This window comes from Dromiciops gliroides, chromosome 2 (genome assembly GCF_019393635.1).
Source record: "Dromiciops gliroides isolate mDroGli1 chromosome 2, mDroGli1.pri, whole genome shotgun sequence".
NCBI lineage: Eukaryota > Metazoa > Chordata > Mammalia > Microbiotheria > Microbiotheriidae > Dromiciops > Dromiciops gliroides.
Window position 1 is genome coordinate 458519162 of NC_057862.1, and position 21894 is coordinate 458541055.

Below are 21894 nucleotides of genomic sequence, written 5' to 3' on the forward strand. Positions count from 1 at the left end.
ATGGCTATACTTGTTTCACATCATTCCTCTTGCTCAACTCTCATTTCTAGCCAAATTGGAATACTTCCTGTTTCCTGAACTAGATATTAAGTCTCCCACCTCCCATGTCTTCCCATATGTTGTTCCCTATGCCTTCCTCATCATTTGCATCTCATATATCTTTAGCCTCCTTCAAGGTTCAACTCATGTAGTGTCCTATTGGAAACCTTTTTCCTAATCCATCAGTTAGTCTTTCTCCTCCTCCAATTATCTTGTGACATCTGTATTCATGACATATCCACTAGCAATAATAGCATTTTATATAGGACTTTAAGGTTTACAAATTATGTTAAAATATTGCCTCATTTTATCCTTACAGTAACCTTGGGAAATATGTGATTTTCTTCTTCTTACTGTTGTTGATCTTTTCTTTTTTAATCATCTACAATTCAAATATAACTACACAGAGAGAGAGAGAGAGAGAGAGAGAGAGGGAGAGGGAGAGGGAGAGGGAGAGAGAGAGAGAGAGAGAGAGAAAGCTATCATCTATAACAAAGAAAAAAGAGGAGGTGAGAGCATTCCATAAGCTAACCAACAAGTCAAAAAAGTCAATGTGCTATTATTATTCCCATTTTGCAGATGAGGAAACTGAGATTGAGAGAAGTTGTGACTTGCCCAGCTAATAAGTATTAGAGGCTGAGGTTGAAAAAGACTTCCAGACTTCAGGTGCAGCTACTAGCTACCTAGTAGAAAGAATATAAGTACCTTGAGGGCAGGTGCTATTTTGTATTTTGGCATTTGTATTCCCTAAAACTTAGTATAATGCCTTGACTCTTGTAGGAACTTAGTAAGTGCTTGTTGAATTTAATTGAATTCTCTTGACTTTTATCAAATCACCTTACTTCTCTAAGCCTTAGTTTTCTAATGTATAAAATGATGAGGTTGGACTCAATGGCCTTTGAGGTTCCTTCTGATTCTCGATATGTGGTTCCAAGATCTTGTATTTCAACCTGAAAAGGACCTTAGAGGTCTTTGAATCCAACTCCCTCATTTCATAGCTGAGTAAACTGAAACCTAGTGAAATAAAATGACTCACTGACAGTTGCACATATAGTAAGTAGAACTGAGTCTTTTTTAATAGTATTTTATTTTTTCCCAGTTATATGTAAAGACCATTTTTAGCATTCATTTTTACAAAATTTTGAGTTTCAAATTTTTCTATCTCCCTCCCTCTTGCCCCCTCCCATCTTCCTAAAATGGAAAGCAATTTGATATAGGTTATATATGTGCGATCATGTAAGACACATTTCCATATTAGTCACAGTTGTAAAAGAATAGACCAAAAGGAAAAAAAACATGAAAAAAATAAAGTGAAAATAGTATGCTTTGATCTGCTTTCATGAGTCCTTTGGGATTGTCTTGGATCATTGTATTGCTGAGAAGAGCTAAGTCATTCATAGTTGATCATCACACAATGTTGCTGTTACTATGTACAATGGTCTCCTGATTCTGCTCATTTCACAACATCATCATCAATATCAGTTCATACAAGTTGTTCCAGGTTTTTTCTGAAATTTGCCTGCTCATCATTTCTAATTTCGCAATAATTTTCCATTACATTCATATACTTCAGCTTGTTCAGTCATTCCCCATTTGATGGACATTCCCTCAGTTTCCAGTTTTTTGCAAGCAAAAAAAAAAGATGCTATAAATATTTTTGTATATGTAGGTCCTTTTCCCTTTTTTATGATCTCTTTGGGATACAGACCTAGCAGGGGTATTGCTGGATCAAAGGGTATGCACCATTTGGTTTCCATTTGGGCATAGTTCTAAATTGCAATTGGATAGGTGTAAGGTGGTACCTCAGAGTTGTTTGTAATTTGTATTCTCTAATCAAAAGTGATTTAGAGCACTTCTTTATATGACTATAAATGGCTCTGATTTCTTCATCGGAAAACTGCCTGTTCATATCCTTTGACCATTTATCATTTAGGGAATGGCTTATATTCTTAAAAATTTTACTCAGTTCTCCATTGTACACAGTAATAGCAACATTGTGTGATGATCAACTGTGATAAACTTGGATCTTCTCAGCAGTGCAATGATTCAGAACAATTTCAAATAACTCATGAGAGAATATGTTCTCTACATCCAGAAAAAAGAACTGTGGATTCTGAATGCAGATTGAACCATACTGTTTCTACTTTTTGGCTATTTTTTCCCTTCTTTTTTGAGGTTTTCCCCTTGTGCTCTGATTCTTCTTTCACAACATGAAATACATTTAATGTGCAGAAAAATGTTTAATATGATTGTACTTATATAACCTATATCAGATTTATTTCTTTCTTGGGGAGGGGAGGAGAAAAATTTGGAAGTAAAAATTCTATGAAAACAAATGATGAAAACTATCCTGGAAATGATAAAATATTAAATTTATCTAATATTTAATGTCTATAAATTTAATATCTATTAAATTTAATATCTATAAAAATAAAGTGAGTTACACAAAAATTTTACTCAGTTCTCTATATATTTGAGAAATGATACCTTTATCATAGACATTTGCTATAAAGATTGTTTTCTAGATTTCTGTTTTCCTTCTAATCTTGATAGCACTGGTTTTGTTTGTGCAAAACCCTTTTAGTTTAATATAGTCAAAATGATCTATTTTACATTTTGTAATGTACTCTATCTCTTGTTTGGTCATAATTTCTTCCCTTCTCCATATATCTGATAGGTAGATTATTCTTTGTTCACCTAATTTGCTTATAGTAACATCCTTCATGTCTAAATCATCAGACATGAGTCTTCTGACTTGGAGTCCAGCACTCATTCTATTATACCGCAGTGCCACCTATTACTTTCATGGATTTAAAATAATAATAACTCCCATTTACATACAGCTTTAAGGTTTGTGAAGGACTTTCCTTACATTAACTCTCTTGGTCCTCACAACAACCATATGAAGTGGATGCTATGATTATCTCCCTCTTACAGAAGTGAATAAATACCAAGGCTCCACGAGGTTGAATGGCTTGCCCAAATCCATCAACAGAGTCAAACGTGGGTTTTCCTGACTTTAAGCTCACCACTCTATCAACTTTGTAGCTATAAAGCATTCTACAACTGTGAACTTGAATGTGAGCTATATGGTTCTTTCTCTGAAAAGAGGCAGTTTAGTTTTATGCTAAGTCTATTCATGCAGAAGTCTGCTAACCCCCACTACTCTCCAGCTCCATCGCAAACCAGGATCTATTATGAAGTATTTGTTGTTTTCAATCTAAATCATAAGTCTAAACATATGCGAGGTTTGTTTGTCCTTCCCCCTCCCTCACCCCCCACAAAGTAGATTCCAGCAAAATCAGCCAACAAAAATAAATTGTACACGTATGTCCATTGTTTTCAGTGAAATGTAAACTGTGGTGCTGAAGAAATAGCTTTGAAGAGAATGCCCCATTAGTGCTCCCAACATCAGTGTTCAATTTGGGCAATGGACATTTGAATGATTTACTAGGTATTTGCCAACATGGAAAGAGAGACCCTAGGCAAATTATGGACTTAAAAACCTAAGCCCCATCTTAGCAAGGAAACCAAACAGAATTCCTCTGTGGTCAAAGTCAGAATGAGAATGCAAAGGGCTCATTCAGAAATATGTTTGAAAGGAAATGACAGTCACCAAGTTGCTCTTGTTAGGTCTGAAGGGAGACCTTGTGGCATGCTCACATGCACACATCTATTTGTTTAAGCTTGTATGCGTGGAATTTGTTCTAAAACAATGTGGCTCTGGCTGACCCCTGTGGGAGCCATGTGGGTGTCTGAGAGTCTCTTCCAGGTCAGCACTTGCCCTTTACTAATCCCCCAAACTGATAATGCTAAAAATTTCAGGACAGACTCATTCCTCTACTCAGCCAAAATTTATGGGACTGCCTAAGTCCTGGGAAGTAGGAGAGGAACATTTGGAGACTTTCCATTACTAAGGTTTCCCCATTTGTACCAAGCAGATATCATAATGATAAGCTTGATGTTTGTCACAAATAATCAAAATGGAGTTCTGATGGTTGGCAGGATAGAAGGGCAAGGCAAGGGAGAAAAACAATTTAAATAAATAGTTGCCTATAGGCAGAATCTAGGAATCTGGCTTTTCTTGTCAGTGATGAAAGCTGATAAGATTGACAGTTGAGGAGATGCAAAAAGAGTCAAGTGACTCCTTGGGGAAATAGAGGACCAGATATGGCATCCATCCATCCATCCATCCATCCATCCATCCATCCATCCATCCATCCATCCATCCATCCATCTATCTATGGGGCATAGTAGATAGAGCACTATCCCTGAAGTTCAAATCTCACCTCAGACACTTACTAGCTGTGTAATCCTGGGCAAGTCACTTAAACCCAATTTCCTTTAAAAAAACATCCAAGATCTTCTCTAGTCATCCTGATATATATCTTGCCACTGGACCAAGATGGCTGTAGAGGAGAGAGTGAGGTTGGTGACCTTGCACAGCCCTCCCTCACTTAAATTCAATTCACTGCAAGTCATGATGTCGGAATGTCTTCGAGAATGAAGGACAAACAATATCTATTTATCTATCTTCTGTTATCTAACACTTTCAATCTATATTTCTCTATTGAGATACACATATATCTTGAAGGTGACAGAGTATGTTCTTTAGAACAAGCCTGTGAGATAGAGAGTACAAGAATTATTATCCCCATTTTTTAAAATGAAGAAATGAAAGCTCAAAGAAGACTAATGACTTGTCTTTGATGAACAAAGCTAATAGCGTTGAAGCTAGAACTTGAACCCAGCTTTTTCTGATGCTCTGACCACTACAGCAGGCTGCTTCCTTTCGTTAGTAGTAAGTTTAAATCAAGGATTCTACTAGTCAATCCTTGTACTCCTTTGCCCATTACATCGAATACCTCCAAAGTACAGAAGTTTTGGCAGTGTGGTGTAATGGAATGAACATGAGCTAGGAGTCCGGAGACCTGAATTCTCTTCGTGGTTCTGCTGGTTGACCCTGGGCAAGTCAATTTACCTCAGGCCTATATTTCTCTGTCTGCCAGATGGCTTTTCTCCTGTGGGTGCTGCAAGGTTAAGATGAAATAAGAAATGGGTCAGTGCTTTGAAAAGGTAAAAGCAGCATGCAGACATAATTGAGGAATGCTTTGAAAAATGGAAGGGGAAGAGAAAGGAGTTTGGAGGAAACCACTATGACTAGAACTCTCACCTCTCCAAAGTAGCTAGAGAGGCAGCATCTTATAGGAGAAACAGAAGACCTGGGTCTGAGTCTTGGCTTCATCCTTTAATTAGTTCATGAAGAAAGTGCTTTTTAAACTTTAAAACATCCTCCACATGTGGATAGTTTGTGTGTCCCCCCCCCCCCCAGGGCAATGTAACAGCTATTAGTGGGCAGATCTGTTGGCCTGCAGATAAAAATTATAATATAATGATAATTATTAACTAACATTTACATAGTGTTTTGTTTTGTTTTGTTTTGTTTTTTTTTCGGGGCAATGGGGGTTAAGTGACTTGCCCAGGGTCACATAGCTAGTAAGTGTCAAGTGTCTGAGGTCGGATTTGAACTCAGGTCCTCCTGGATCCAGGGCCAGTGCTTTATCCACTGCGCCACCTAGCTGCCCCTTTACATAGTGTTTTAATGCCTACAAAGTGCTTTCAATCTATTATTTCATTTATTCTACATAGGGTTCTAAGCTACATGTGGCATCAGCCTACATCCCGTGAAGTGTCTTCATTGTACCCCTCAGGAGTCACTCCTTTAAGGACTTGCCGCATGCTGCAGGGGCCACTTGGCTAATCATTGCTTCCCATAGAAGTTCAGACTTGACAGGTAAGTCATAACCATCCCACAAGCTGATCTTGCTTGCCAAGGACTGCACTTAGTCAGATGGAGCTATCTTCCTTGGGACTACAAGACATACCAGCATAGTTTCTAAACCCCGCAATGTCAAGACCCTGTTTCTCCAAAACGGGACTTTGTGTATCCAGAGGATTATAAGAGGCTTTGTTGTATAGTCCAAAGATTGGTGGACCTGGAGCCAGGAGATCTGCATTTGAATTCTTGCTTAAATATTAGGGATCAAAGGATTTAAACCTAGGCTTGCCTACTCCAACTTCTTTTTTTGGGGAGGGGCAGGGCAATGAGGGTTAAGTGACTTGCTCAGGGTCACACAGCTAGTAAGTGTCAAGTGTCTGAGACCGGATTTGAACTCAGGTCCTCCTGGATCCAGGGCCGGTGCTTTATCCACTGAGCCACCTAGCTGTCCCCCTACTCCAACTTCTAATTTTACAAAATAAGAATGCTGAGGTCCCAAGAAACAAAGAGGTGTGTCAGTGGAAAGAGTACTGGTTTGGGAGTCAGAGGGTCTGGATTCAAATCCTGCCTCTGATGTCTATTACTTCTGTGGCCTTAGGCCAATTGATGAATCTTTCCAAGCCTCAGTTTCTTCATCAGTAAAATCAAGGGGATGAACTTAGTTGTCCTCTGAAGCCCCTTCCAGTTTTATGAAGTATTATGATTTGTCCAAAGTCACAACTGACTAGGAAGCATATCTAGGTAATGTAACATATAGAATGTTGTATTTAAAATGTTGAATACCTGAATTTGAATCTTGTCTCAAATGTTTCATTATTGTGTGTTTGACTGCTCTCCCTTGTTGGTTTGAGGATAACTTGAATTTATCATTTACTCTAGATAACAATCCTGTCTGTGTTCATTAAACAAGTGTCTTGAGTAGGAAGAACTTGAGAGGAAGAGCTATAAAGTAAACTATATGAGCTAATAGAAGCACAATCAATGAAATGATAGGCAACAAAGTGAAAGATCACCTAAATTCCAACTATTATAGTAGAAAGATTGTAGGTTCTAGAATAAGAGGAAGTGGGTTTTAATCCAAACACAACTACTTACTATCTGTGTGATCTTGGATAAGGTACCCCTCCATTCTGGGCTTCAATTTCCTCAATATATAAAATGACTCCTAAGGGCCCAACCAATTCTAAATAAAGATCCCATTTTCAAAGCAATAAGGTAAGTCTGACTAAATCTATTTTTTTCTCACCACCTCTTATAAACCTATATGCTTCAAAACTGAAAATGACTATGGTGTATATTCAGGCAAATTGAAGCCTATGTTCATAATAATTTATAAACAAAAATGTAATTTGTGAACACAAATGTTGCCAACATTCTTTTGCAGAAACTATGAATACTATGTATTCAGACACAGTAACAAAAGTATGTAGTAATGCTTATGCAATAGCAGCTTCAATAGCCTCTCCCCCAGAGATAATAGAAAACTGTTACTATGTCTTCAAGAAGTAATAGAATATTGAGTGACTGGCACTTTAACTGATACTCTGGAGAAATTGTAACTTGTCATGACAGAAGGACTATTGAATGCAGTACTGAGAATAAGGAGTAAGAAAACTGGACTTAACCTTTTATCTTTCAAAGAAACATGAAGAGAATTCTTTCTTGAGAAAAGACTTAAATTGGCATACTGAAATAACAGAATGGTGGGACTCTGTTTCCAGAACTAAGAAATTAGGTTGAAGTTATGATTAAAGATGACTTTAGCGGTGATTTTCCCCTCACATCAGATATATTTTAAATAATTATTTATTTTTTGGCTATACTATTTTTGTTTGTTTTTTTGGTGAGGCAATTGGGGTTAAGTGACTTGCCCAGGGTCACACAGCTAGTAAATGTCAGGTGTCTGAGGTCACATTTGAACTCAGGTCCTCCTGAATCCAGGGCTGGTGTTTTATCCACTGTGCCAACTAGCTGCCCCCGGTTATACTGTTAATAAATAGTTTAGCCAGTAACTATGATGTTCATTTAAGCTTCAGCAATTTGGAGGTTTGATAAAGAGAAAGAGATGACCAAATGCTTACGGAAAAGAAACTTGTCCAATTTAATAAATACATATCATTTAATAAAGTGATCTTAGAGCTAATTATTTCATTAATGGGAAGAATGTTGCAATTTTAGTATTAGTTGGGAATTATCAGAATTTGCCTCTTTGATTATATAAAGACCTGTTGTTGTTAGCATTACTATGGGAATAGAAAAGATGTCATTTGACAACTTCATGGATTTGAGGGCTGAGGTAGAATGAGGAGTTGAGGATGATGCCATGGTTGAACAACTGGGAAGGATAATGCTACCTTTGACTATAATAGTAAAGTTCTGAAAGGAATGGGCTTGGGGGAAAGAGACTGACTTCTGTTTTGGATATATTGAGTTTGAGATGTCTATGGGACATCTGGTTGGAAATGTCCAAAAAGCAGCCAGCAATGGAAAGTGAAAGCTACAAAGTAGAAAGGATATTGCTTTTTAAGTCAAGAGCCTTGGGTTATAATTCTGGATTTCTCCATAATAGCTATGTGACTTTGGGTAAAGTAGTCACTTCCCTTCCCTGGGCCTCAGGTTTTTTATTTATAAAATGGGGTGGTTGGACTAGATGACCTCTAATATATCATACCCTATTTTACATTAGAAAGTACTTCCCCAGGGCAGCTAGGTGGCACAGTGGATAGAGCACCGGCCCTGGAGTCAGGAGTACCTGAGTTCAAATCCGGCCTCAGACACTTAACACACACTTACTAGCTGTGTGACCCTGGGCAAGTCACTTAACCCCAATTGCCTCACTAAAAAAAAAATTTTTTTTAATTAAAAAAAAAAAAAGTACTTCCCCAAAGTCACACAGCTAGTTGGAGGGCAGAACTAAGACTAGAAATCAAATCTAGGTAGTATTTTTCCCTGAAACCACATTTCAACCTGAGAGATTTATCAATGTCAGCTTCCATTTTTTCATCCTTTCCTCCCTACCCCCATCCCCTTCACAGTCAAATATTGAACATACTCTCCTATGTCTGCAGGGTTCTGATAAGTCACCTACAAAACAACTCAGATACCTTCCCTGCCTTGACAAATTCCTAGGATCACAGAATCACAGAGTTAGTTTAACTCCTCCATTTTATAGGAAATGGTGATTCAGTGAGGGGAAGTGACTTGCCCAGGGTCACACAACTAGTAGCTAGTGGCTGACCTGGGACTAGAACCCAGGTTTCCAAACTGTTAATTAATCCAGATTTCCTTCTACTACATCATGCTACCTCTCCCTCTAAGAGTTACATTGGTTCAGTTACTCACAGAGCAAAGTATATCCCCAATCCTACACACGTATAAGAGAAAGAAATAATATAAACAGACAGCATGTTTACAGTAGCACTTCCCTGTTTTGCTATTCATGTCGTAGGTTACATAGGGGATGTCTGTTTATCTCTGAGTTGACTTACTATATATATAAGGCTACTCAAGTTGGCCTGAGGAGGCTTTATCTAGGAAATGGGACTTTCATTGTGTGGGTTACACAGTGTTCTTGGAGAAAAAGGACTGGCGGGGGGGGGGGGGGTGTCAGTTATTACCATGTGTTGGCTTGTACGTGATCATATTTCTAAAGTGACTGTAGATGCAGGGGCCTAATGGAGAGGGAAATTCATTTCTAGAAGCATAAGGCCCTGGAATCAACAGTACCCAACTTCTCAGGGAGTAAATGAGAGCTTTGTTTCTCAGCGACTCCATCTTTTAGCTGAATCAGAAAGCTGAGATACAGGGAGGTTCAGGCAAGGGAACAAAAGGGGACATAAGCCTAATAATGGGTGAATTGGATCTCAACCCAGAGACCCAGGTTAAATTTTCAGGACTTGCCCAGAGAATGTGGCAGGGGCATGGGAAAAATAACAGTGACAACAACAGCAATAACAACAACGAAACCCAAAAGAATTAGACTAAAAACACCCAGAAATAAAGAGAATAATCCAGTCTAAACTGAGGCCCTGGGATATGTGAGAGGTGAAAAGGAGAAGATGGGGACTTGGTGGGGAGAAAGGGGAACAGAGGAAAGAAATAGTATAAAAGCAAGATTAAGGTGGGAGCACAAACAGCTATTCTTGGGGAAAGTCGAAATGGGCTAAGACTGGGGAGCTGAGGGAAGTCTTAAGGTAAGAGGAGAAGGAAGAAAGCAGGGAAGAGGATGGAAGGGAGAAGAGGAAGGAAAGCTGAGAAATGGAAGGAGAAAGAATAAGGCAGCAGGAAGGGTGAGGAATGGAAGAGAGGGAGGGAAAAGAGGGGTGGCAAAGAAAGTGGTAAGGCAAGGGGGGAAAGAAGAAGGCTAAGAGATGGGTGAGTGAAGGAAGGGACGGGGTTTGGAATAGGGGGTGGGGAGGAGGAGTGGAAGGCTGTGCACAAGTCTGTTTGTGATTAACTTGCAGCCCGGTGCAGAATCAAGTAAACAGAAAGTTACAAGTTCCCCCCTCTGAGGCAAAGCAGAAATCAGATGCTCTGTGATTAATAGTGGAGGGTTCAGGACATGACCACAAACTCTGCGTGTACTTTAAATTAGTTGAATTTTCCCAGTCCTCTTGCCAGAATGAGGGGTGGAGGGTGGGAGGTGGGAGTGGGGGGGGGGGTGGAGGATGGGAAGTGAAGGGGGTGGGGGGCCTGCCTGGCGGGGAGCAGCGTGGAATTCTCCCTGGCAGAGGCTGGTCGGGACACTGACGGGGTAGGCAGGCAGCAGCATCCAGAGAGAGAGAGAGAGAGAGAGAGAGAGAGAGAGAGAGAGAGAGAGAGAGAGAGAGAGAGAGAGAGAGAGAGACAGAGCGAGAGAGCGCCACTGGCCGGGCGAGCCCGGCTTCCTGGAACCCCAAGCGCTGGCTGCGCCCTGACACCCGCACAGATAAGCGAGCTTGCTGCCGCTATCAGCGCCCAGCAGAACTCTGGCTTCTCCTACATCAGGGAGAAGACTTTGTGGTGAGGTGTGGGTGGACGGGGGAGAGATAGAAACACAGAGACCTTGCTTCCCGGTGACCAAGAGAACCCAGCAGTCCAACCTAGATGGACGTTTGGTTTGTTTTTTAACCAGTTATTTATAATCATCACCAATCCCCAGGAGCTCTGTGAAGATGAAACGTGACACCTAATTGCAACTATAGGGGGGAAAACAAGAAGAAAAAGAAATTGACATTTTCCTGAAAGGCCAGACTTGCTCAATGGTGAATATGTATTTGTTTATGTATCGATGCATGTTAATATACAGTGCTGGGTAGGAGGGGAAAGACATTTTAAAAGGAACCTCTAGATGGAATGAGGAATAGACCTAGAACATGTATGTATCTCTCTGGAACTCTGCAGGTGAAGGTCCCTGGCTTGGGGCATAGGTGGCCAGGGAGCATCACTAAGGAGAGAGGGTAAGCAATATTTGTAAGGGGTGGGCATGCACTTAAAGGGAAAACAGAGCAACCAGACCTTCCTTTGGCTTTTGCCTTTGCAGAGGATGTTTCAATAGGAGGGGGGAGAGGACAGCATCCACCCTGTGATTGGGGGTAGGGACTGATGGAATTTACTGTTGAGTTGGGGGAGGCTTTCAAGGGGTAAGGGGAGGAGGCAGGGTGGGTGAGGGTGGTGGCACATGCCTTTACTGAATTTTGTTCCAATTCAGTTTAGTGCTTTCAAAAATCTGTTTTAAATCATCTTGGTCCTCAATGATACTCTGGACAAAGCAGAATTGTAAAATGTGTAAGGTGACTTCCATAGCTTGATCTTTCTGGGAGACCGTGCATTAACATTAATGGTAAGTTGCTTGCATAGCCCTGAATATGTTTTCTGTACTCCCAAAGAGAGAAGAATCATATTTTAGGAACAGAGAAATAGAACTGAAAGGAACCTAAGAGCTCATCTGATCGGGCCCTCTCACTTTCCAGAGAAGGAAACTGAAGGACAGTATGGTAGACTGGGAAAAGTTTAGACAAGGAGTTAGGAGACCTGGGTTTACTACTTCACTATCTGACTGGATAAATAGCTTCTCTTTTCTGGACTTTGGTTTACTCCATTGGACTAGAAGGGATGATCTCTGAAGTACTTTCTGGCTTTAATGATCTGGAATGGGTTTCTAAGACAAGGTGTCCAATGATGACCAGTAAGGAATAGGAAGTAGGCGCCTATTAAACAGGAGAGGATGAGATATGGGATCAGAAGATTTTAGAGTTGGAGAGGACCTTGGAGATCTGGTTCACCCCTCACCCCTATTCTATAGATAAGAAAGCTAAGGGATCTGCCCAAAGCTCTTGGGAGAGTTTCCTGAGCCCCATTCCTATCATTTCCACTGACATTTATTGGGTGCCCACTGTGGGCATGGCACAGTTCAGGTATAGGTTACTACTTTCCTATTCCTGCCTCATGCAGGTGGCAAACCAAAGGCCTATTTGCCTTTTTGAGAAGTCCCTCTTTGATCATCAGATCTAATCAAAGTCAGGTTTGAAGGTACATGGTCTTTAGGGACCAGGTATCATTGACAGACTGCCTTTCAGAGAGGCATTGTGCATCAGTAAACAGAGTTGCTACTGGGAAGCCCAGATCTCAGAATGGTCAAGAAGTTGTGGTATATATTGTTTCTCCAGCTTTCTATCAACTGGAATCCATCACCATGTTAAAAGGGAAAGAGGCAGAAGACCTGTATTGAGTCTCAGGCTTCATCACTTATTAAAGTTAAAGTTGTAGACAAGTAATTTAAGTTCTCTAAGTCTCAGTTTCCCCTACTGTAAAATGTAGATTATTACTGCATTACTCTCAAGCACCAAAGGGTGCTTAGAGGAAGAGAAAATTTTCTGGGAGTATTCATTGTGATGAAGTGGTATAATTTCAAGAATAGTGTTTAATGGGTACTAATGCCAATGTAGGAACAATGTAACATCAGTCTTGTCTACTAAAAAGATAAAAAATCCATATTGTTTTCTTTATTCCTGGTACTTCTTTCCTTGTGCCTGACATAAAGTTCTTTATTTGAGTGAATATGTGGGTTCATTAAATGCTAGTTATTCTGTGAATTCTCTCCCCATATGATGAGAAAATGAAATCTGAAGGACCAATGGAAATGCCTTAAATGAATGGAGCAATACGGTGGCTATATGGCTCACCTTGAGCATACCAACTTTAACAGCCTGCCCTTAACTCTTTCCTTCACTCCTTTCCATTCCCTAGTCTACATATTTAGTTCCCCAAACTCACAACATTTATTTGATAAATGAGAACAGATGTGAGAATTGACACACAGAATTCTCAAGCTATCAGATCAATCCTACAGCAATTATTAAGCACCCACAATATGTGGTCCATTGTGCTAGGTGCTGTCCTGCTATAGGTCCTTAGTGGGTGTACCCTAAATGGTAAGAGTAGCCTCAAATAGTGATTAAATGGATAGGTTTTTAGTGTCTGCTGAACCTGAATGCCATGTCACCAGAAAGTGGCGTGACCTGTGCACAGACTCTGTGATGGTGTCTGAACTTCACCAAAGGTAGATAAAGTGTCCCAAGGGAAGCACATGTATCAACCCCTTGTGTGTATGTAGCTTGCCATGAGAATCAATGTACCAGTGTAATACACTAACAGAGGCAAATTTTAGCTCAATGTGAAAAAACAAAACAAAACCGAACAACTTCCTAGCAATTAGAGATGTTCAAAAATGGACCAAGTTGCCTTGGGATATAGTGAGTTCTCTATCACTGGAGGTGTTACACTGAAGGCTGGATAACTACTTGTTGGGGTTATTATAGAGAATATTCCTACAGAGGTGACTAGATGACCCCTGAGTGCTGCCCCCCCACCCCCATCCAACTCTGAGATTCTGTGATAATAGCTAAGCTGGAACTATTCATCAGGTTTACTGATTTCTAGTATAATATTTTCTTCTGGTCCATAAGAAAGAGTTTGAAACTAAGAGCCACTATGCTATATCCCCAGTATATATCATACATATGCCCACATATTCTGAAGCCTGAAGAAACCCAGAGCATGAAACAAACTATATCCGGTCACTGTAATGCAGCTGTTTTGTTTCTGCTTACCAGCTATTCAAGAATATTCAAGAATAACGGAAATTTAACGCACTAGAATGCTAACATAGAAGAAGTAGTTTAGGTGTTGGGCTGAAAGGTCTTCCTCATATCCAAAAAGAAAAAAAAAAGAACAGTTTGGGAGAAGCGGTATTGTACTTGAAGAACTGGGCTAGGAACTGGGAGAAAGGAGGTTCTAAATTAAAATCCAACCCCTACCACTGGAGAGCTGTGTGAATGCCTGCAAGTCAGAATCACAGATTGAGGGCTGGAAGGGCCCTTAAAGGTCAATTAGTCCAACCTCTTCATTTTACAGAAGAGAATAAGAGAATGGCCTGGGGTCATACAGGTAGTAGATAGAACTTAACTAGAGCAATCAAACTTCCTTAAGGAAGCTGGTAAAATGAGAATAAAAACATATGCACTTTGATGCTGTGAAGAAGTAGAAAGAACTCTACTTCTTGTCATGACCGTGCAAAGCTCTTTTTGGGCTTCCCCTGGGTGAGATTGCTCGTAGTAGCTACACATGAACATGTCTGGAATACCTAATCCAAAGGGTAATTCCCTAGGATAAGAAAAAATATTTATACTTGTGGAAAAAAATTCCATTTCTGTTGCCAATTAGTTCAGCTTCGGCACAGCATTCTCAACACCAACATGTCAAAAGTGGAGCTGTGAATTTTGTTGATTATCTCAAGGATAAAAATCTTAAGGAAAAACCCCACATGATTTATCTTTTCTCCCCCTCTTCCTCTTCCCCCCATCCCCTGCCCTTTGGACATGCTTGTTAGTGATGAAAGGGTCCTGTGGATCATTTCATTTGCCTTGTCATTACTCCAAGAAATACTATAAAAATGATCTGGGAGGCCTGCTCACCGTAATTGACTGTGGAAAGAAGTTGACTACTACAGAATGTTCCATCTTGAGATCTGTTTCGAACACAAGCTCCAGTCCAGTGGCTCCTAATTATACCTGTTGTCCAGGACTGGAGGAGGGGAGCAGAAAGCTAAAGGATGTAGGCACCTTTCTATTTTCACTCTGTGATGTAGAGACCACTAAACTGGGATCTAGGAGACCTGGGTTCAAGTCTGATGTCCCCCATTAACTGACTATATGACTTTGGGTTAGTCATTTAACATTCTTGAGTCTTATTTTCCTTATTTCTAAAAAAGTGTTGGACAATGTGATCTGTAAGTTCCTCCAGCTCTAATGTTCTATGTTTTATGTGCTAAGGATACCTTCCAGGGCTGACATTCCACATTTTTACAGCCCCTTCCAGTTTTAACATTCTATATTCTAGTGTTCATCATGGCTTTGATATTATGCATTCACAAAACCACAGAATTTGTGAGCTGGAAGTGACCTCAATGGCCCTCTAGTGCAACCAATATGTGAAAACGATGTGTACTATACCATACATCGTAACTGATCATTCAACCACTGCTTAATGACCTTCAAGGAGGCAGAATCTACTCCCTCTCAAGGCACCCTTTTCGGGGGGGGGGGGGAGGTTGGTTTGTTTTTTTGCAGGGCAATGGGGGTTAAGTGACTTGCCCAGGGTCACACAGCCAGTGTCAAGTGTCTAAGGCTGGATTTGAACTCAGGAACTCCTGAATCCAGGGCCAGTGCTTTATCCACTGCGTCACCTAGCCACCCCCTCAAGGCACCCTTTTCTACTTTTGTACATGTCTAATTGTTAATGTGTTCTATAATTCTAGAAATTAACTGTAGATAAACTTTATTAATGAATCCCTACCCTTAAAAAAAAGACCTGTTAAGGTAGAAATAGTGAGGTCTGGGGGCAGCTAGGGGGCACAGGCCCTGGATTCAGGAAGACCTGAGTTCAAATCTGGCCTCAGACACTTGATTCTTACTAGCTGTGTGATCTTGGACAAGTCACTTAACCCTCATTCCCCCCCCCCCAAAAAAAAAACCCTAAATAAATAAATAAGTGAATGAATGAATGAATAAGTAAGTAAGTAAATAAATAAATAAGAAATGATGAGGTCTGTCGGTCTCTGCCCACAGAGAGGTAATATATTTGTATCCATACCCAGAACTTGGTTGGTCCTTGTGTCTGCTTGCTCAGTAATGGAGTCTAGTAGGCTTTTAGATTCTTTTTATGAATCCTCTTCTAAAGGGAGGAGGGATACTTTCTTTTTTGCTTAGTTGGATTCCAGATTCATTCTGTCTTCTACTTTGTATGTTGTAGTTGAAAGAGTGCTGTTTGTAGAGTCATAAGACCTAGTTCAAATCCTGGCTTATGACACTTAAAAGTCATTTAACCTTTCTGAGCCTCAGTCACCATATATGTAAATTAGACACAGAACTATTTGCTCTATCTACCTCATAGTATTGTGAGGAAAGTGCTTTGTAAATCCTGAATAGCCACAGAAATGAGAGTTGGCTAGACCATTTATTTCACTATTCTAGAGAACCCCCCAGGTTGGGGATCCCTCTACTAGTGCAGGTTGGCATGCTCACTACCAGTTATAGGCTTGCTGAGTTGCTCGGATCAGAAGTGTCAAACTCTATTTCTATTTGAGTCAGGTGCCTCTGGCCCAGAATACCAAGAAATTAAGTAAATAGCAAGTACATGTCAGAGACGGGACATGAACCCAGGTCTTGCTGGCTCCCTAATCGTTATACCCTGCTCCCTCTTTGTCGATGATGATGATGATGATGACGACTACTACTGCTGCTACTGACACTAGTAAAACTATGACTATTTGCTACTATTTGATTGAATGCTAAGCATTTATTTATTTATTTTTTTGCGGGGCAATGAGGTTAAGTGACTTGCCCAGGGTCACACAGCTAGTAAGTGTCAAGTGTCTGAGGCCAGATTTGAACTCAGGTCCTCCTGAATCCAGGGCCAGTGCTTTATCCACTGTACCACCTAGCTGTCTTAAGCATTGAATTTTTGAGGGTTTCCCTACACACAATAACTTCTACTGTGTTCCCATCCTTTGTCCTCATTGCTCAGTTGTACAATTATGTCCTACTCTTTGTGACTCCACAGACAATGGTATGCCGATACGATTTGTGGGATTTTCTCGGCAAAGATATTGGAGTGGTTTGCCATTGCCTTCTCCAATGGATTAAGGCAAACAGAAGTCAAATGGCTTGCCTAGAGTCACATGACTAGTAAATGTTTGAGACTGGATTTGAACTCAGATTTTCCTGACTCCAGGTCCAGCACCGAACCATCTAGCAGGCACTGAACCATCCCTCATCCTAGCACCTCTTTTTTTTTTTTTTTTTTTTTTTTGCAGGGCAATGGGGATTAAGTGACCTGCCCAGGGTCACACAGCTAGTAAGTGTCAAGTGTCTGAGGCCGGATTTGAACTCAGGTACTCCTGAATCCAGGACTGGTGCTTTATCCACTGCGCCACCTAGCTGCTCCCCTAGCACCTCTTTTTACCTACAATGATCATAGTAGATCATTCATTTTGCAAAATTGGAGAATGATTACCTTCAAATGTATGAGGTATCTGAGCATTTTGGCAAGCATTTCTATCCTTATTTCTATTATAGATAAGCACGGGGTTTCTTAAATAACAATATTGTATGCATTTCTATGGTGTTTTACTTTACTTTTTTTTTCTATTTAGAATTTTAGTTTCCAAATTACATGTAAAATCAAATTTTGACATGAATTTTTTGAAATTTTGAGTTCCAACTTCTCTTCCTCCCTCCCTTCCCACCACCTACCCCAAGAACTCAAGCAATTCAATATGTTATACATGAGTAGTCATGGAAAACATCTCTACATTAGCTAGGTTGTGAGAGAAAACAGATAAAAACAAAACTTCAGATTAAGGAATTGTCCAAAAAAAAGTGTTTTAGTCTATTTTCAGATACCATCAGTACATGTGTAGATGTATTGCAATGTTCATAAGTCCTTCAGAGTTATATTGGATCATTGCCTTGCTGCAAATAACCACGTGCTTCCCAGCAGATCACCTTACACTATTGTTATTTTGTATATAGTACATTTCTCTCTGCTTCAGTTCATATGGGTCTTTCCAGGTTTTTCTGATAGCATCCTGTTCATCACAACTTTTATATAGTACCTTAAACTTGCCAAAGAATTTTCTTCACAATAGCCTAGCAGAGTAGGTACCATATGTTTTGCCATTTTAGTCAATCATCATAACTATTTCCATGATATTTACTCTATTTTCTATCTTATTTTACCCTATTCCTCCTCAAAAGTGTTTTGCCCCTGACTGCCCCCTCCCCTGCTCTATCCTCCCTTCATTCACCCTTCCTCCTTATCCTCTTCCCCTCCTACTTTCCTGTAGGGTTAAATAGATTACTCCTCCCAATTGGGTGTGTATGTTATTCCCTCCTTGAGCCCACTCTGATGAGGTTAAGGTCTTTGAGCTAATTCTGTTTTCTAAATGTTTCTTCCTTCTCAACTCTCCCTATGAAATCAAGCCATCCAATATATGTCATACATATGCTGTTATGTAGAACATCACCTTCCTCGAAAGTGTTTTGCTTTTTATTGCTCCCTCCCCCAAACTTCCCTTCCCTCCTTCCCCTCTTCTTCTCCCCCCCTTTATCTCCTTCCCCTCCCACTTTTCCTCAGGGCAAAAATATATTACTATACCCACTTATGTATGTATGTTATTCCCTTTTAGAGCCAATTCTGATGATAGTAAGGTTCATTCACTCCCCCACTTCTTCCCCTTCTTCCCCTCTCCTCCATGAACTTTTTTCTTGTTTCCTTCATGTGAGCTACCTCTCACCATTCCACCTCTCCGCTTCCCCCTCCCCTTTTAAAGATGTCATCATGGGTTAGCTAGGTGGCACAGTGGACAAAGAAATAGTGCTTTACTTTAAAAAATTATTGACATTTTTAGTTTATATATGATGTTCATTTCTAAATATAGCTTTCTCCTCACCCTTTCCTCATCAAGCTATCCCTTGAAATAAATCATTAAAAAAAAAAAAGGAATGCAATAACACTAAGACCTCAACTCAGTTTGACACTATTTGTAATGTTCCACATCTATTGCCCTTCACTTTTTTTTTTTTTGCGGGGCAATGAGGGTTAAGTGACTTGCCCAGGGTCACACAGCTAGTAAGTGTCAAGTATCTGAAACTGGATTTGAATTCAGATCCTCCTAAATCCAGGGCTGGTGCTTTAACCACTGTGCCACCTAGCTGTCCTGACCTTCACTTTTTTTTTTTTTTAGTGAGGCAACTGGGGTTAAGTGACTTGCCCAGGGTCACACAGCTAGTATGTGTTAAGTGTCTGAGGCCGGATTTGAACTCAGGTACTCCTGACTCCAGGGCCGGTGCTCTATCCACTGTGCCATCTAGCTGCCCTCACCCTTCACTTTTTAAAAGAAGAAATGGAAGGTACTGTCCATTTTACAAAGTACTTTAAGGTTTATAGCAGTCCTGTGAGATCAGTAGTACAAGTAGTATTAGCCTCATTTTACAGATGAGGAAACTGAGGCCCAAAGAAGTTAAAGTATCTTGTTGATGATCACACAGTGAGAATTCAGGTTAAAACTCAGGTTTTCTGATTCAGAGAACTTTTTCTGCAACACCAAGGCTCCTTTCAACAGTCATCCTCACTGGAACTATGATCAGAGTTGCTCAAGAGCAGGCAAATATTGGCAGGCAAATCCATTTATTGAACTTTATCAGTTGTTTCCCTGCTCACCTTCTGGTAGATAAGCAAGTTAACTGTGATATGGTGAGGTAGAGGTTGTGGATAACTTCAGATTACATCGTGGGTTCATTGAAAATTGACTGTACTTTGGATCCTGGTAGATGATAAGACAAGTATCTAGGCTTCCAAGATAATGTTCTTTCCCCAGCACACACCCACAGATGTGTTTCCCCTAGAAAGCATTTGAATTTTGGAGTACTGTTTAAAAGTCACTATCTTCATAGTGGCAAATTTGAAATTGTGCTCATACTTTGGAGACTGAATCATTCTTTTTGCACATCCTTCACATATGTGGTTAGCTGACTTGCATGTGTTTCTGTGTATGCATATGCGTGTGCATGTGTGAATGTGTGTTAGTGGTTGTACATTTCACTCCCTACATCTGCTAGCATTTTAGGAGTCTCTACTTGAGACAACACATTGGAAAAATACTCTACTGAGATGTGATTTATTCACCACCAAGAGACCATTAAATCCTTAAAAACTTTTTCTCCCTTGAAAAGTGATTCACTCAGGTCATTAAAAGTCGGTAAAAACCATTTCAGTGAAGCTGTTTCTTTGGAGGAAGAAGATGCCAATAACTTCATGGAATTGAATCAGAACTTGATATTAAAGGAAAAGAGGTTATCTTTGATAATTTATAATAGTGCACATTTTAATGGTGCTGCATTACAGACATAAAAATAGCTTGCTTTTGCCTAAGGGGAAAGTCCAATCCAATCTAACCCAACAAACATTCCTTTTTTGTTCTGTTTTTCTGTAATATTTTTATTCTGAATATAAATGCAGAAGAATATAGAAAAGAGGATTATATGTGAACCTGGGTCTCCATTTCATATCATTTGCTTTTTTAAAAAATATATCATTTGCTTTTTAAAAGTATATATTAAATTCTACATGTTACTTTCAAAGCTATCCTGCTTGTCTGTGCTTCTTTCTGATGTTTCTGTTTTCTTCCATACATTATTTTTATAAAAATATTTTATTATTTTCCAGTTACATGTAAGGATAGTTTTCAACATTTGTTTGCATAGGATTTTTGGTTCCAAATTTTTATCCTACTCTCCCTTCCCTTCCCCCTCTCCAAGACGGAAAGCAATCTGATATAGGTTATATATGTACAATCACATTAAAAATATTTCTGCATTAGTCATATTGTGAAAGAAAAATCAGAGTACAAGGGAAAAACCTCAAAAAAGAAGGAAAAAAATAGCCCCAAAGTAGAAACAGTATGGTTCATTCTGCATTCATAATCCACAGTTCTTTTTTCTGGATGTAGAGAACATTTTCTATCATGAGTCCTTTGAAATTGTTTTGGATCATTACACTGCTGAGAAGAGCCAAGTCTGTCAAAGTAGATCATTACACAATGTTGCTGTTACTGTGTACAATGTTCTCCTGGTTCTGTTCCTCTCAGTCAGTATCATTTCATGCAAATTCTTCCAGGTTTCTCTGAAATCCTCCTGCTCATCATTTCTTATAGCATAATTGTATTCCATTACATTCATGTACCACAACTTGTTTAGCCATTCCCCAATTGATGGGCATTCCCTCAATTTCCAATTCTTTGCCACCACAAAGAGAGCTGCTATAAATATTTTTGTACATATGGGTCCTTTTCCTTCTTCTATGATCTCTTTGGGATACAGACCTAGTAGTGGTATTACTAGGTCAAATTGTATGAACAATCCCTCCCTCCCCCAAATGTATTTGAGAGAAAGAAAGGGGGGGAAACTCTTGTTTAAACATAGTCAAGCAAAATTAATCCATACAATAGCTGTGCCTAAAAATGTGTCTTTAGGCCTTGTGAACATTATCTTTCAGGAGGTGGGCAACCTTATGCTTCATCATAGGTCCTTTGGAGACATGGTTGGTCAATGATTTGATCAGTCTTTCAAGGTTGACTTTCTTTACAATGTTGCTTTCTTTTAATAAATTGTTGGGTCAACTCATATTATCTGATTCTGTACAATCATTTCTTTTGTCATTTCTTATGGTGCAACAATATTCTTTTACATTCAAATACTATAATTTGCTTAGCCACTCCCCAGTAGTCTAAGAGGTGATCTTAGGTACCTCCTTAGATTCTAGTGCTTCTTTCCGACACTTTAAATCCTCTTTTAAGGGAAATTTGTTTTATGTGTGGCTATTCCCTCTGAGTAATCATCCTTCCTCTTAGCCCTTCCACTCAACTCTGATCTTTTTAATAAAAATGCTTGAATTTCCTCTAGCCCCATAAAGATCCATTTTCCCTGTAGGAATTGTACTCATCTTTTCAGGGTAAATTATTTTTATTCTAAGCCTAT

The 21894-nt window shown here is 39.7% G+C and overlaps 1 protein-coding gene across 3 annotated transcripts in view; it reads left to right on the forward strand.

Moving 5' to 3' along the window:
• Positions 1 to 10766: 10766 nt before the first annotated feature.
• RIPOR3 (RIPOR family member 3) overlaps positions 10767 to 21894 on the forward strand; it is a 119146-nt gene continuing 108018 nt past the window's right edge. For all 3 annotated transcript variants that reach the window (XM_043981529.1, XM_043981526.1, XM_043981531.1), the window contains exon 1: positions 10767 to 11061. The gene's annotated coding sequence lies outside the window, so the exon portion shown is untranslated. The remainder of the gene's footprint in view (positions 11062 to 21894) is intronic.